This window comes from Zootoca vivipara, chromosome 5 (genome assembly GCF_963506605.1).
Source record: "Zootoca vivipara chromosome 5, rZooViv1.1, whole genome shotgun sequence".
Taxonomy (NCBI): domain Eukaryota; kingdom Metazoa; phylum Chordata; class Lepidosauria; order Squamata; family Lacertidae; genus Zootoca; species Zootoca vivipara.
Genome location: NC_083280.1, coordinates 95345416 through 95358462, shown reverse-complemented (window position 1 = coordinate 95358462; position 13047 = coordinate 95345416). Strand labels below are relative to the sequence as shown.

The following is a 13047-nucleotide window of genomic DNA, read 5'->3' as shown; positions in this document are numbered from 1 at the left end:
AGCAATTAAACCAAATCAGTTGGTTTTTAACAACCAGTTTTAAAATTTTCTCTCACCTGCCTAGATTAAACAAACTGAATTATGTATATGCTGCTGCAAACCCAATTAGTATTTACCAGCAACATGAAGTACGAGAAAAGTAAGATCCCCAAAGGCCAATCAGGGACTTCCTGCTACCCCACCAAATTCCTACTGGGCCTTCAAAGGGCAACTAGCAAAGCCCACTCTGTGGCGGAAGGGGCTGCGAAGAAGAAAAAGAAGAGTGGTCTGAGGGCAGTGCCTGGATTATAAAGCCTATATCACCTGGCCTTTTGCTACAGGGCTAGAAAACCTCACTTGCCTTTCCTTAACCCCTCCCTGAGGATAAACCACTCAAGGCCATTTGGGGTGGGAGTGGCATTCTGATATTCAGTTATAAGTATCGACACAACATTAAGAATACACCAAGAAAACAAAAAGTTGTAAAAGGTATTCATCATTTCAGTTATGGATTAAAAGTAGTTATTATTTGGTGTTTGCTTATAAAGACTGTACTCCCATGTGCTTATGGGTCGCAAGCCACAGTTTGGGAAACAGTGATCTTTGGTAGTAGTAAGAGCGGTTTAACTAGGCCTGGTTTGGACCTCTCTGAAGTGTAAACAGATGTGCCCGAAGTCCTTCTTAAGTCAGCCATACTGAGAGGAATACATTTTAACTGTCACTGATAATTTTCTAATTGCAAAGTTGTAGTTGTTTTGATCTATTGTTTCCCGCAACTTGTAAAAAGAAAATTAGTATAATTAAAAATGGGTTTTCGTATTTGTGTTGTAATTTTCAGGATCATTAATTAGAGCTCAACTTGACTGCTAGTACCAACTTGCATATAACCCGTCACCTGTTGTGGTCGGCAAATGCTTCCAGAAGACAAGGCAGACAATTTATCTTCCAGGCTGCAGCTGTGGCAAAAATGGCCAACCCTGTTGAGTGGGGGCTGTGACAGATGGGCTAGTCATTATTTTGTTATTGTTAGCCAGTAACTCTGTGTGCTTATTTGAGAGTCTGCACCAATATTTTATTATTATTGCTGCTTTGCAAGACACTGCATATAGTCATTTGTCTATACAGGTGGCAACCCCACCAGAAGGCGGCTGGGCTGGGTTTACTCCACCGACCCACACAATGACTCGGAATGCACAAATGGGGAATAGCTTGTAATCATTTATTTCTACAGCCCCTGGATCCATCCATCCTTCCATCCATCCATCCAGGGAACTGTGGCATATCATGGCTCCAGATGTTTTCCCTTGGGCAGTTAAAGGCACACACCTTCTCTCCCCACTTCGTGTTTACTCACTGTAATCTGGTGGGACCCAGCTAAGCGTGAGCAAGCTCAGGACTTCATGTGCCAGATGCAGCCCTTTCAAGCTATAGCTGTTATTGGAGGTGGGGCAGAGCTAAGAGGGGCTGTCACAGGCATGTACATTGGTACCTCTGGTTACAAACACTTCAGGTTACAAACGCTTCAGGTTACAAACTCCGCTAACCTAGAAATAGTACCTCAGGTCAAGAACTTTGCTTCAGGATGAGAACAGAAATCTCCGGCGCTCCGGCACAGCGGCAGCAGGAGGCCCCATTAGCTAAAGTGGTGCTTCAGGTTAAGAACGGACCTCCAGAATGAATTAAGTTCTTAACCAGAGGTACCACTGTATGTGAAAAATGTGGGAGTAGGGTGGGATTCATTGGTGCTTAGGACCTGGCCTTAGAGTTGACACCATTGGGGCAACCACTGCTGAGAATCAGCAACCAGCCACCATCAATTACAATTGGACTGCCTGGGAGATTGGGCCCCCCTTGGATTGGTGGGCCTTCCTTCTCTGCATGTGTGCCAGCCCAGATGCGCATGGGTGGGGGCCAGAGCCACTGCTGCTCCTTACAGCTCTGCTGTGGCTTGTTCACATGCCTCCCTGCCAAAGCATCTGCCACTGCAGATTGTTTGCTTGCTTACCTCCGCTTGTTTGCTACCTTCTTCTTCTTCTAGGTCAGGCATCCCCCAACTTCGGCCCTCCAGATGTTTTGGCCTACAACTCCCATGATCCCTAGCTAACAGGACCAGTGGTTGGGGAAGATGGGAATTGCAGTCCAAAACATCTGGAGGGCCGAAGTTTGGGGATGCCTGTTCTAGGCGATAGTGATGAATTTGCTTTCTGAGCCCAAAGGGAGAGAGCCACTGAGCAAGTGGAGTTCACAGCAGGAAGAGCCTCCCTCCCAAACCCAGAAGTGTCCCTGTCTAGTTTTGATGGGGTGCCATTTTTGTGGGCCAAAACCATGACATTGGTTGTCTGGCTGAATATTTTTAGCTGAGGAGCTCCAGTGCTTTATAAAAATAGGCGGGGCAATAAAGTAGACAGGCTTGTGACCAATCCAGTTACTCATTCATCAGATCACTTACTGTATACTGTATGTACCTCTCATAGCAAAAGTCAACAGTAGACTCTATGTCACCACATCCAGGCACACCTCATTTTGTTATACTTTGCTTTATTGCACTTCACAGATATTGCTCCTTACAGCTGCAGGCAGACTGGCCACTTCCAGGGGAAGGAAGGCCCCCCCCACTGTTCCTCTTCTGGTCATGGGAGTGGAGCTGGCTAGGGCTGGAGCCGGGTTTTTCCCCTCCCGCCCCCTGCAGCCAGGTGGGGCCTGGCTAAATAGACTACAACATACGGTAGTATAAACATAACTTTTATACGACCTGGGAAACAAAACCCAAAAAAGTGTGACTTGTTTTATTGCAGTGGTCTGGAACCGAACTCCCAAAATCTCTTAGGTGGGCCTGTATTAATTTGCACTTGCTGCCCTGCCTCTGTCACACTATCAAGCCCTTGGGAAGTAAGAAGCAACCAAAACATTCTGGTGAAGTGGAAAGTGGCTAGGGAGAAATTCTTGCTGTTCTGGTCCAGTGCAGTGTGCTTCAGTTTCCCCATACAGTGGTCCCTCGGGTTACAGACACTTCAGGTTACAAACACCTTGGGTTACAGACTCCGCTAACCCAGAAGTAGTGCCTTGGGTTAAGAACTTAACCTCGGGATGAGAACAGAAATTGCGTGGCAGCAGCGGGAGGCCCCATTAGCTCAAGTGGTACCTCAGGTTAAGAACAGTTTCAGGTTAAGAACGGACCTCCAGAACAAATTAAGTTCTTAACCTGAGGTACCACTGTATATGGGTGATGAGTTCTTGGATCTGAAAGGAATTGATATGCTGACCCAAAGTCAAAGACCTACAGTGAGGGGGGGAAGTATTGGATCCCCTGCTAAATTTGCCCGTTTGCCCTCTGACGAAGAAATGACTCCTGAGATGTGTGCAAACCTGGTGGCCACCTACAAGAAACATCTCACCTCTGTAACTGCCAACAAGGATTTTGCCACCAAGTACTAAGTCATCTTTTGCAAAGGGATCAAATACTTATTTCACTCATTATAATGCACATCAATCTCTGACTTTTGTCTTCCGGGCTTCCGGGCTTCTGGGGTTTTTCTTGTTATTCTGCCTCTCACAGCTAAAATAAAGCTACCATTAAAATTATGGACTGGTCATTTCTTTGTCAGAGGGCAAGCGGGCAAATTTAGCAGGGGATCAAATACTCCCCCCCCCTGTACTTCAGTTGGCACTTAGAGCAGATTTGCTTCTTGTTGACATGTGTGTTAGTTTACTGCCTGCATACTGAAATGTGTGGTTGTTGAGGAACTGTTCCAAGCAGTGTGTGCAATGTTTGAGGAGCGGGGTCAGCAAAACCGCTCAAGTCCCTATGAGCGAATGGGCTATACTGTGGTACCTCTACTCACGAATAACTCTACTTATGAATGTTTCTACTTACGAACGGAGCTCCGTCCGCCATCTAGGATGCGGTTTAGATAGGATTTTTTCTACTTACGAATTTTTAGATAGGGTTGCTTCGACTTACAATTTTTTTCTCCCAATACATTCCTATGGGATTCGACTTACACATTTTTTCGACTTACAAATGTGTGTTTGGAATGCATTAAATTTGTAAGTAGAGGTACCACTGTACTGTGGTCTCCAGAGGCTGCACTCCTGAAGGCCAACCTAGGCATGGCAGAGGCACCTACAGTTGTTCATCTGCCTGCCCTTTTTGTGCCTAAAGCAAAACGTCTAAAGGGGATTGTTTCAGGCACTTTTATCCCAGCCCAGCTGGGAGGAGGACAGAGCCCTATGCAAGCATTATTGCCTATTATCATTGCATGAGGGGAAAAGAGAGGCTTCCTCTTGCTAGTCCCCCATTATAGGTTCCTGCACAATATAGAACCCTGCACAGTCAGCAAGTGCAGTCCAGCTCTTTCCCTTACACAGTGGTAGTTGCATGAGGAATGAATGCCTGTACAGCCAAACCTTGGCTCCTGAACACCTCTGTTTTGGAACATTTCAACTCCTGAATGTCAAAAACCCGAAAGTAAATGCTCCGGTTTTCAAATGTTTTTTGGAAGCTGAACGTCCAACGTGGCTTCTGCTTGAGTGCAGGAAGCTCCTACAACCAATGGGAAGCCAAGCCTCAGCTGTTAAATGTTTCAGAAGCTGAGGGGAAAGGAGAGAGTTCAGCTCCCTTCCCAAACTGTTCCCCTACAGTGCCTACACCCATTTTTAAATTCATTAGTAGGAATTTTTAAGAAGTGCCTGTCTGCAGTACATCATACAGTTCTTACAGGAGCAATGACCTCTTGGTAGCCATCATACCTAACTGAGAGGTTATTTCAAAAGCCTGCTTCCATGCCTTAACTGGATACTGTTTCAGGCTTTTTCCCTGGAGTCTGCACTGTGTTGTTTCAGTTTTACAAACCTCGGGTTACAAACGCTTCAGGTTACAGACTCCGCTAACCCAGAAATAGTACCTTGGGTTAAGAACTTTGCTTCAGGATGAGAATAGAAATCGTGCTCCGGCGGCACGGCAGCAGCAGGAGGCCCCATTAGCTAAAGTGGTGCTTCAGGTTAAGAACAGTTTCAGGTTAAGAACGGACCTCCGGAACGAATTAAGTTCTTAACCAGAGGTACCACTGTATTAGATTTATATGCTACAGGCCTTTCTGAATCTACTTTTCAGTGAGGAAAACCTTCATGCTCTGGATTGCCACTGGGTGTCATTTGAATTGCTTTTCTACATTCTGTACTAACTCCTGGATTGAAGTCCTTCTGGCATGCAGGGGCATAGGAAGCGGGGTGGGGGGCAGACCACTCCAGGTGCCCTCACTGGCAGCATTCCCCCCTTCCCCCTTTGTTTTGACAGTTTGGGGGAGGCTTGGGAGTTGCGGGCAGGTGGCACGCCGAATGTCCACCATGAGCGGCTTGCTCTGCCCCCAGGTGCAGGGCAGCACGGGTATATGTTCCGCCACTGCTGGCATGCTGATTATATCCATGATGGGTGGCATGAATACCTATGTGTGTGTGTTGAAGTAATGCTGTAAAGAGTGGAAAAAGAATTATTCCAAAAACATCCACTGTTAAGCTGATAATTTGATTTCTCGTGAATTGTTCTTAAAACACTGAAAATGTAGTGTACAATTAAACTTGATGTGGAGCCTGTCACTGGTGTAATCAAGCCAACATGAAGCATTTTAAGTACAAATTAATTTCAAAACAAGAGAGTTAGATCAGTCTCAGTTTTAAAAAGAAGAACATTTTAATGTTTTCTCTGAGCTTTGGGTCATTATATACAGCCTGGTATAAAACTCCCCCTCCCAACCCCTCTCTTCTTAAAGCCAACAGCAACAAAACCGCCACTGTATTTGAAGGGAAATTTCCCTTTTTGGGTTTCTGTGTCTCTGGAAAGAATTTTCAAGGAAGGCAGACACCAGTTCCCAGCTATATGCTTCCTGATAAGGAAGTAGCTCCGGTAAAGGCAGCTATAAATAACTCTGTGTGTGTGTGTGTGTGTGAGAGAGAGAGAGAGAGAGAGAGAGAGAGAATTTTGAAAATGAAGGGAGATTTATTTACTGATGTTCATCTAAAGAGAGATTGGCTTCGGATTAGAAGCATAGGTTTTCCTTTTACCCCAGTTCTTGTTGTAGAGCTGTTTACTCTGTTGTTTATCCTGCTAAGTCGATAAAATGAATACCGTAACACGGAATCTGATGTGCTAGACTGTTTTTGTTCGTTACAGTGCAAGTTCCAGCATAATCTCCATATTTCTTTTCTCCTCACTGCACCCTTTTTAAAGGAAACATGCAGCCTGAAGTAGAGTTCTGGTAAAATTGCTCACTCCTTTTTTCTTTTTGGTTGGTCCTAAGAAAGGCATCGTTTTACTATCTTTGTATGGACTTCTTGACAGGTTTTCCTCTACAATCCTTTTTGAGAGAACCCTTTTTGTTTTGTCCACCCTGCTCCCCCAAACCTGTGCAGAGGGCTTTCCCCACCGTGCTTCTTCATTTCCACAGATCATGCACAATTAATACAGTATTAATTAATTATGGGGAGAGGTTGTTGCTGGCACAAGACGCGAGACTTTCCTGCTTATGAAGTAAATGCTTTGATGCTGAGCTTTAAAGACCATTTCCGTCAGCTCCAGCCAGCAGAGCAGTGGAATGATATTTCGAGCAGCCTCTCCTTACCAAGTTAAGAAAGTAAGAACCACTCTGTCCTGAAGAGAATTTTCAAAGCACAACAGAACAAAAGGATTGGAGAATAGAAGAACTGCTGAGGTCTTCAGAGGAGAGATGGGGAGCTGGTGGCTGTCTAGAGGCTGCTGGACTAAAGCTTCTGTCATCCCTGACGTTTTGCCAGTACTGGTTGGGGATGAAGTGAGAAAGGGTTCAACAGCACCTGCTGCAGCACCACAGGTGCCCCACACCTGATACAAGAGCAGGGGTCAGCAAACGTTTTCAGCAGGGGGCCAGTCCACTGTCCCTCAGACCTTGTGGGGGGCCGGACTATATTTTGAAAAAAATATATAAATGAATTCCTATGCCCCACAACTAACCCAGAGATGCATTTTAAATAGAAGGGCACATTCTACTCATGTAAAAACACACTGATTCCCAGACTGTCCACGGGCCAGATGTAGAAGGAGATTGGGCTGGATCCGGCCCCCGGGCCTTGGTTTGCCTACCCATGTACAAGAGTCTTTTAAAAAAAATTAAATCAGATTTTTTAAAAAATAAAATGCTTTTTGAGGAAAATGTATTACCATTCAAAGGTTATTCCATCATGAAATAAAGATTAGTTTTTAAATTATGTAGAATAAGGCTGTATATGTTTAATTTTTTTGGTAAATGAATTCCATTAATCTATTCACAATGTCATGCTCTTCCAGAGGTTTTTGTAAGATTATTGGGCAGTTTCTCTGCCTACAAGATATTATCACAGATGCTTGGTTTACTTTTGCAGTTCTCAAAACTGAATTTGACTCAGCAAAGATCATATGCCTCTTCTTCACACCAAAAATGTTATAACATGAACAGAGTTGAGAAAAAGACCCTAATCCTATTGTTCTACAAACCTATGAATACAGAATCAACCCCTTCAGTGCTAAGTTTCAAGAAGTTCAGTGAATAGAATAGAAACAATATTTTTCTGATTGTTTGGAGTGGAAAAGATCTGCACAAGAAGAAAGTGAAACGAAGTGTGAGGAGGAAGAGGCAAGCAGACAAGCAGTACAAAATGAAAGTGAAACTTTCTGAGCACAATACTGTACTGCACAACCACAGACAGACAAGTCTTTGAATCTTTTTGTGTGTATGCCCTGAGGTTTATCACATTCTTTCCTTAGAGGAAAAAAAACCTATAATGGCAGCAGGCCGTAAAAGAGACCCAGTTTGGCAATATTTTAATGAAGTTCCTTTACCTATCGGTAAGGCAGGCATGCGTGCAAAATGCAAACACTGCAACAAAGAAATGCAAGGCCTGGGGGCCCGAATGAGGCAACATCATGAGAAGTGCTGTGATGAAGATGACCAAAGAAACACATTTGAACAGGCAGGATCTTCAGGTTGGTAAACATTATTATTGAATCATATTTCTAAAGACTGCCTTGAAGTGTCATGTTTGAGCAAAATTATATTTCTTATTATTACTGCATGTTACTGTCATTTGGAGAAAATATGAAGAAAAGCAAATATTCCTTTTGGGGCAGTGCTGTGTACAATAAGCAGAAATTGTATAAACAATAAAATAACAGCGCTGACTTTTTTGTTTAGAGGAATTCATGGATTCTGGAAACTGTCCACCTTCAAGAAGATCACCATCCTCCTGTTCTACAGTTTCAGAGTTATCCATCCAGGATAGTGCTTCATGAGCATCATCATCATCAAACACCCACAGCCACATATCACTATCACCTAAAAGAAAGAAAGAAAAACCTTCCCTCCTGGAACTACCATAGATAAACTAGCAGATTAAAAAAGAGTTAATTGATGAAAAAATTGCCCAGTTTGTTTATGCAATGAACTCTTCTTTCAATCTGACTGAGAACCCACATTTCATTAATATGGTTCAGTCACTGAGACCAGGATACAGTCCACCTAGCAGAGCAGATGTTTCAGGGAAACTGCTGGAAAAAGTGTATGACAGAGAAATGGAGTAATATGCAACAGCTCTGAAGGGTAGAATAGAGTAATGTCCACAATGAACCTGTTGTATGTGCTTGTATAACAACAGAAGAAGGGAAAGTCTTCCTTCCACAAACAATTGATACGTCAGGAAATGCACACACAGCAGAATACTTGCAAGAAGTGGCAGTAAAAGCTATAACATGTGAACAAAAATTCAAATGTATCCAAGATGAGAAGATGCAAATGTATCCAAGATGAGAAGAAATTTAGAAGAGTGGGAAGGGAATAAGCTAATAACATATGGTTGCAGTGCTCACACCTCTTAGCCAAAGATTAAGTGTTCCAGAAATAAAGACGAATGTTGTCGCTAAATACTTCCGTAACAATCATTTTGCTGCAGCAGCTCTGAAAAGGATGGATGGAACCAAGCTAACGCTCCCACAAGATGTTAGATGGAACTTTGTGGTGGACTGTTTTGAGCAATATATCTAGAAGTGACCTATTCTGATGACAGTTTGTGAACAAAATTGAGATAAAATAGATGGCACTGTCACGGCCAAAATCCTCAACATTGGTCTTAAGAGAATGTTGAACATATGCTGAGCATCCTGAAACCCATCTCTGAAGCTTTAAACAAAATACAGAAAAATAGCTGTTTTATTGCTGATGCTGTTGAAATTTGGAAGGAACTGAGTGAACACTTAAAAACAGAACTACACATGGACAGAATTAAATTACAAGCATTAAAAAAACGAATGGGACAAGTACTGTCTCCAGCTCATTTTTTGGCAAATATTGTCAATATCCAGTACCAGGGTCAAAACTTAAGTGCTGAGGAAGAGGAGTTAGCTATGACATGGGTATCCAGCAATCATCCATCTGTAATGCCAACTATAATAAACTTCAAAGCTAAGGGGGAACCATTCAAGAAATATATGTTTGCTGAAGATATTTTAAAGAAAGTCACACCAGTGAACTGGTGGAAGTCACTTAAGCACTTGGATTTAGAGACAGTTCAAGTAATGATTTCACTTTTAACAGCAGTAGCTTCTTTTGCAGGCGTTGAAAGAATATTCTCTTCCTTTGGACTCATTCATTCTAAATTGAGAAATCGTTTGGGACCCGATAAAGCAGGAAAGCTTGTTTTTCTTTTCCAGATTATGAACAGAGAAGAAGATGAAGATGATGAGTGAGCTACAGAGGACAGTTTAAGTTTTTCATGTGTAGGCTGGGCTGACAGTCTAAGTTTCTTAAAATATATATATTTTGTTTAGCCAAATTAATTAACAAACATGGATGTTTGTTTAAGCAAATAACATATGCTGTAATGTTATTGTTTCAGTTGAATAAGTCTATTAAAATTGTTATTATTAAGGTAATGATTATTTCCCTCCTTCCTAAGTACAACAGAAAAGTTGTCCAAATATGAATGATTAACCTATTAAACTGGGGATAAAAAAAACTATTATGAAAAGTTGTTATTCTAAAAATCTTCATCTACTTGCATATTAAAGTTATACCAGCAAGAATTAGTCTTTATGTAGAAAACTATGATTTAAATCAAGCCTTACTGACTAGTGATTTAAATTGTGATTTAAATCAGTTTGATTTAAATTGTGATTTAAATCAGTTTGATTTAAATCAAATCCACCCTGGTTTCTGATGATGGTAAATGAATTTCTTGATTTGCAAGAATACCAAGCTTATTCTCTCTCTTTCATTTCCTCGAAGCCAACTACCCCTTTCAGTATTTGCACTTTTTGCTGGTTTTCACTTCCCTCTAATGACTTGGCAGAGACATCTTTTCAAAATTTCCCACTCACGCCGTTACTTCTTGTTCCCTCTTTTTTCCTGCGTAAGGCACTGGAGTTATCATCCAGCTTCTTTAAAAACATCTTTGTGACCTTTTTGTGGTTTGGGCTCAGGCTTTTCATTTTATTTCTCACTGACTCTACTATGGTAATTATGATTCCATTTCATGAGAAGGCAATCCAAGCCATATATATGCTGTACTATCATACATGTGCAGGATATCCCAGATTGCAGCATTGCAGGCAGAATTCAGAGTCCTAAGGGTCTCTGCTTTAATTTTACTTAAAGCAAGTTTAAAGCCTTCATGGATACAAATATATGCTTAAAAGAAGCCTGGTATCAATCCAATATTCATTGTAATGCATGAGTACGATATGCTGAAAATCAGGTCTGGTGTGTACATTTTGAAAGAAAGAAAGCCTGCAAGATTATTAAAAGAGTTACTTTTTGGTTTTCCATAGTTGGCGAGAATAGGGACAGGGTGTTCAGAAGCATCTTAGAAGGAGACAAAGGGAGTGCATATTAGCAAGAGTGCTCTGTAAGAAAGAAGAAGTCCCCACGGTTGTGAGAGTGGGTGGAAGGAGATAGGGAACTGGAAGGAGAAAACCATGGTTCAGTCAAAGCAAAGATGTGCCAGGAGTGTGAGGCAATGAGATCATGAAAGGGGAGAAGATTTTTTGATCAACAGAATACCATATTTCACCACCACACACTGTTTTTTCAGTCCAAATAATTGGTTCATTAATAATAATAATAATAATAATAATAATAATAATAATAATAATATCTTATTTATACCCCACCCTCCCCAGTAAAAACCAGGCTCAGGGTGGGTGACAACAGTAAAATTACAATAAGACGTGAAAGAAAGAAAAACAATTAATTAAAATACAGGTTAAAATACAATTTAAATTTTAAAATTTAAAATGCAGCCTCATTTTAAAATGGCCCAGATCAAAACCATAAGGGAGGAAAACATAGAGGTCAGACTGTGTCCAGCCCAAAGGCCCTGCAGAAAGATGTCAAATTCTTCAGGGCCCTGGTCTCCTGTGAGAGAGCGTTCCACCAAGTTGGGGCCAGTACTGAAAAGGCCCTGGCCCTAGTTGAGACCAGTCTGGTCACCATATGGCTTGGGATCTCAAAAATGTTGTTATTTGTGGACCTTAAGGTCCTCCGCGGGGAATACCAGGAGAGGCGGTCCCATAGGTATGAGGGTCCTAGGCCACATAGGGCTTTAAAGGTCAAAACCAGCACCTTAAATCTGATCCTGTACTCCACTGGGAGCCAGTGCAGCTGGTAAAGCACTGGATGAATGTGATCCCGCGGCCGGGACCCCATAAGGAGCCTCGCTGCGGCATCCTGCACCCGCTGGAGTTTCTGGGTCAGCTTCAAGGGCAGCTCTCCGTAAAGCGAGTTACAATAATCAAGCCTGGAGGTAACCTTTCATTGTACAATTGTTGCATGATATCATTGTGTTCCCCCCCCCCCCCGCCACTTAAACAGAGCAACAATGTGGCATTGTGGCAATTGTGGCTATGCATTTCTCTCGCGCACATTGTGAGCTGTGAGCTTAGAAAGACAGTTTTCAGGGAGTGAAAAGTTGGTACGAGACTGGCAGAAATGAAAAGACAAGCTAAAAACAAACATTTCTAGACACGTGTTTAGAGGTCCTAAAACTGGTGTTTCCACAAATCGATGAAGTGTTTGTGTATGTGAATGAAATGTGTAACAATGGCTGCAGTGTATTGTATGAAATGTTGCAAATGAAGGCAGAAGAAATGGATAGAAACTATGAAAATTTGCAGTTTTATGGGGTTTCCTTGAGTTATCCTGTATGTTTTGCACACCGCCCCCTTCAGAATTTTCATAGTATATATATTATTTATATATATATTTATATATATATAAACCTATAGCTTATGAATAATTTCCTTATCTTTGAATCATTTACTGAATGCTGGGAGAGACACTTGTTTTCTGACTTGAAATGGGAAAATTGCAACTTACTGTAAGTCTGGCAGTAGATCTGGTTATATGGCTTGTGCTAAGGTGCTTCATAAAATATTTTCTGTTATTCATTCAGGGTAGGCTCTCACCCACTTAGTGATTCACAAGAGGTCTGTGAGAATAGTTTTTATAGGTTTGCTCCCCTCTTTTAGCTCCCCTTTCAAAAGAATCCCATTTTTAAAATAAAGTTCCTCAATGTGAAAGTTTATTTAAAATAAAGCCACACTGCATAGTACTTTACAAACACACACACACACACACACACACACACACACACACACACACATTAAAAAAAACCAAACCCCGAAAGCTGACTCCAAAATTCTGTCCTGCCAGATCTTAGGAAATCTAATGGAACAATTTGGCTCTAATCCTAAACACATTTGTCTGTCCGTAAGTTGTTTTACAATCAATTTGTCAGTGTGCTAAGCACAGGGTTCTTTGTTCCTGATTTCAAAGCAGGGGATTAGCATGGAGGATATTCTCCCTCTATCCCTGCTTCGTCATTGCTATTATTTCTCCTTTTTCACTTTCCTAAAATCCCAGCCAACACTGCTTGTGCAAAGACTTTTCCAGAGAGGGAGAGAGAGAGTTAAAAAAAAGGGCTGTCTGTGGAGGAAGGGAGAGGTTTGTGGGCGAACAATCATGGGTAAGGGGGGGCCTGCTTGCCTGTCTGAAAGAGGACCTGTTCATT

The 13047-nt window shown here is 42.0% G+C and overlaps 2 protein-coding genes across 3 annotated transcripts in view; both read left to right on the top strand.

The window, feature by feature from the left end:
• Positions 1–12615, top strand: part of TTC38 (tetratricopeptide repeat domain 38) — a 155678-nt gene extending 143063 nt beyond the window's left edge. The window contains exon 15 of the mRNA XM_035137606.2: positions 4853–12615. The gene's annotated coding sequence lies outside the window, so the exon portion shown is untranslated. The remainder of the gene's footprint in view (positions 1–4852) is intronic.
• Positions 1–13047, top strand: part of ETV6 (ETS variant transcription factor 6) — a 125160-nt gene that overhangs the window by 51830 nt on the left and 60283 nt on the right. The window lies entirely within an intron of this gene.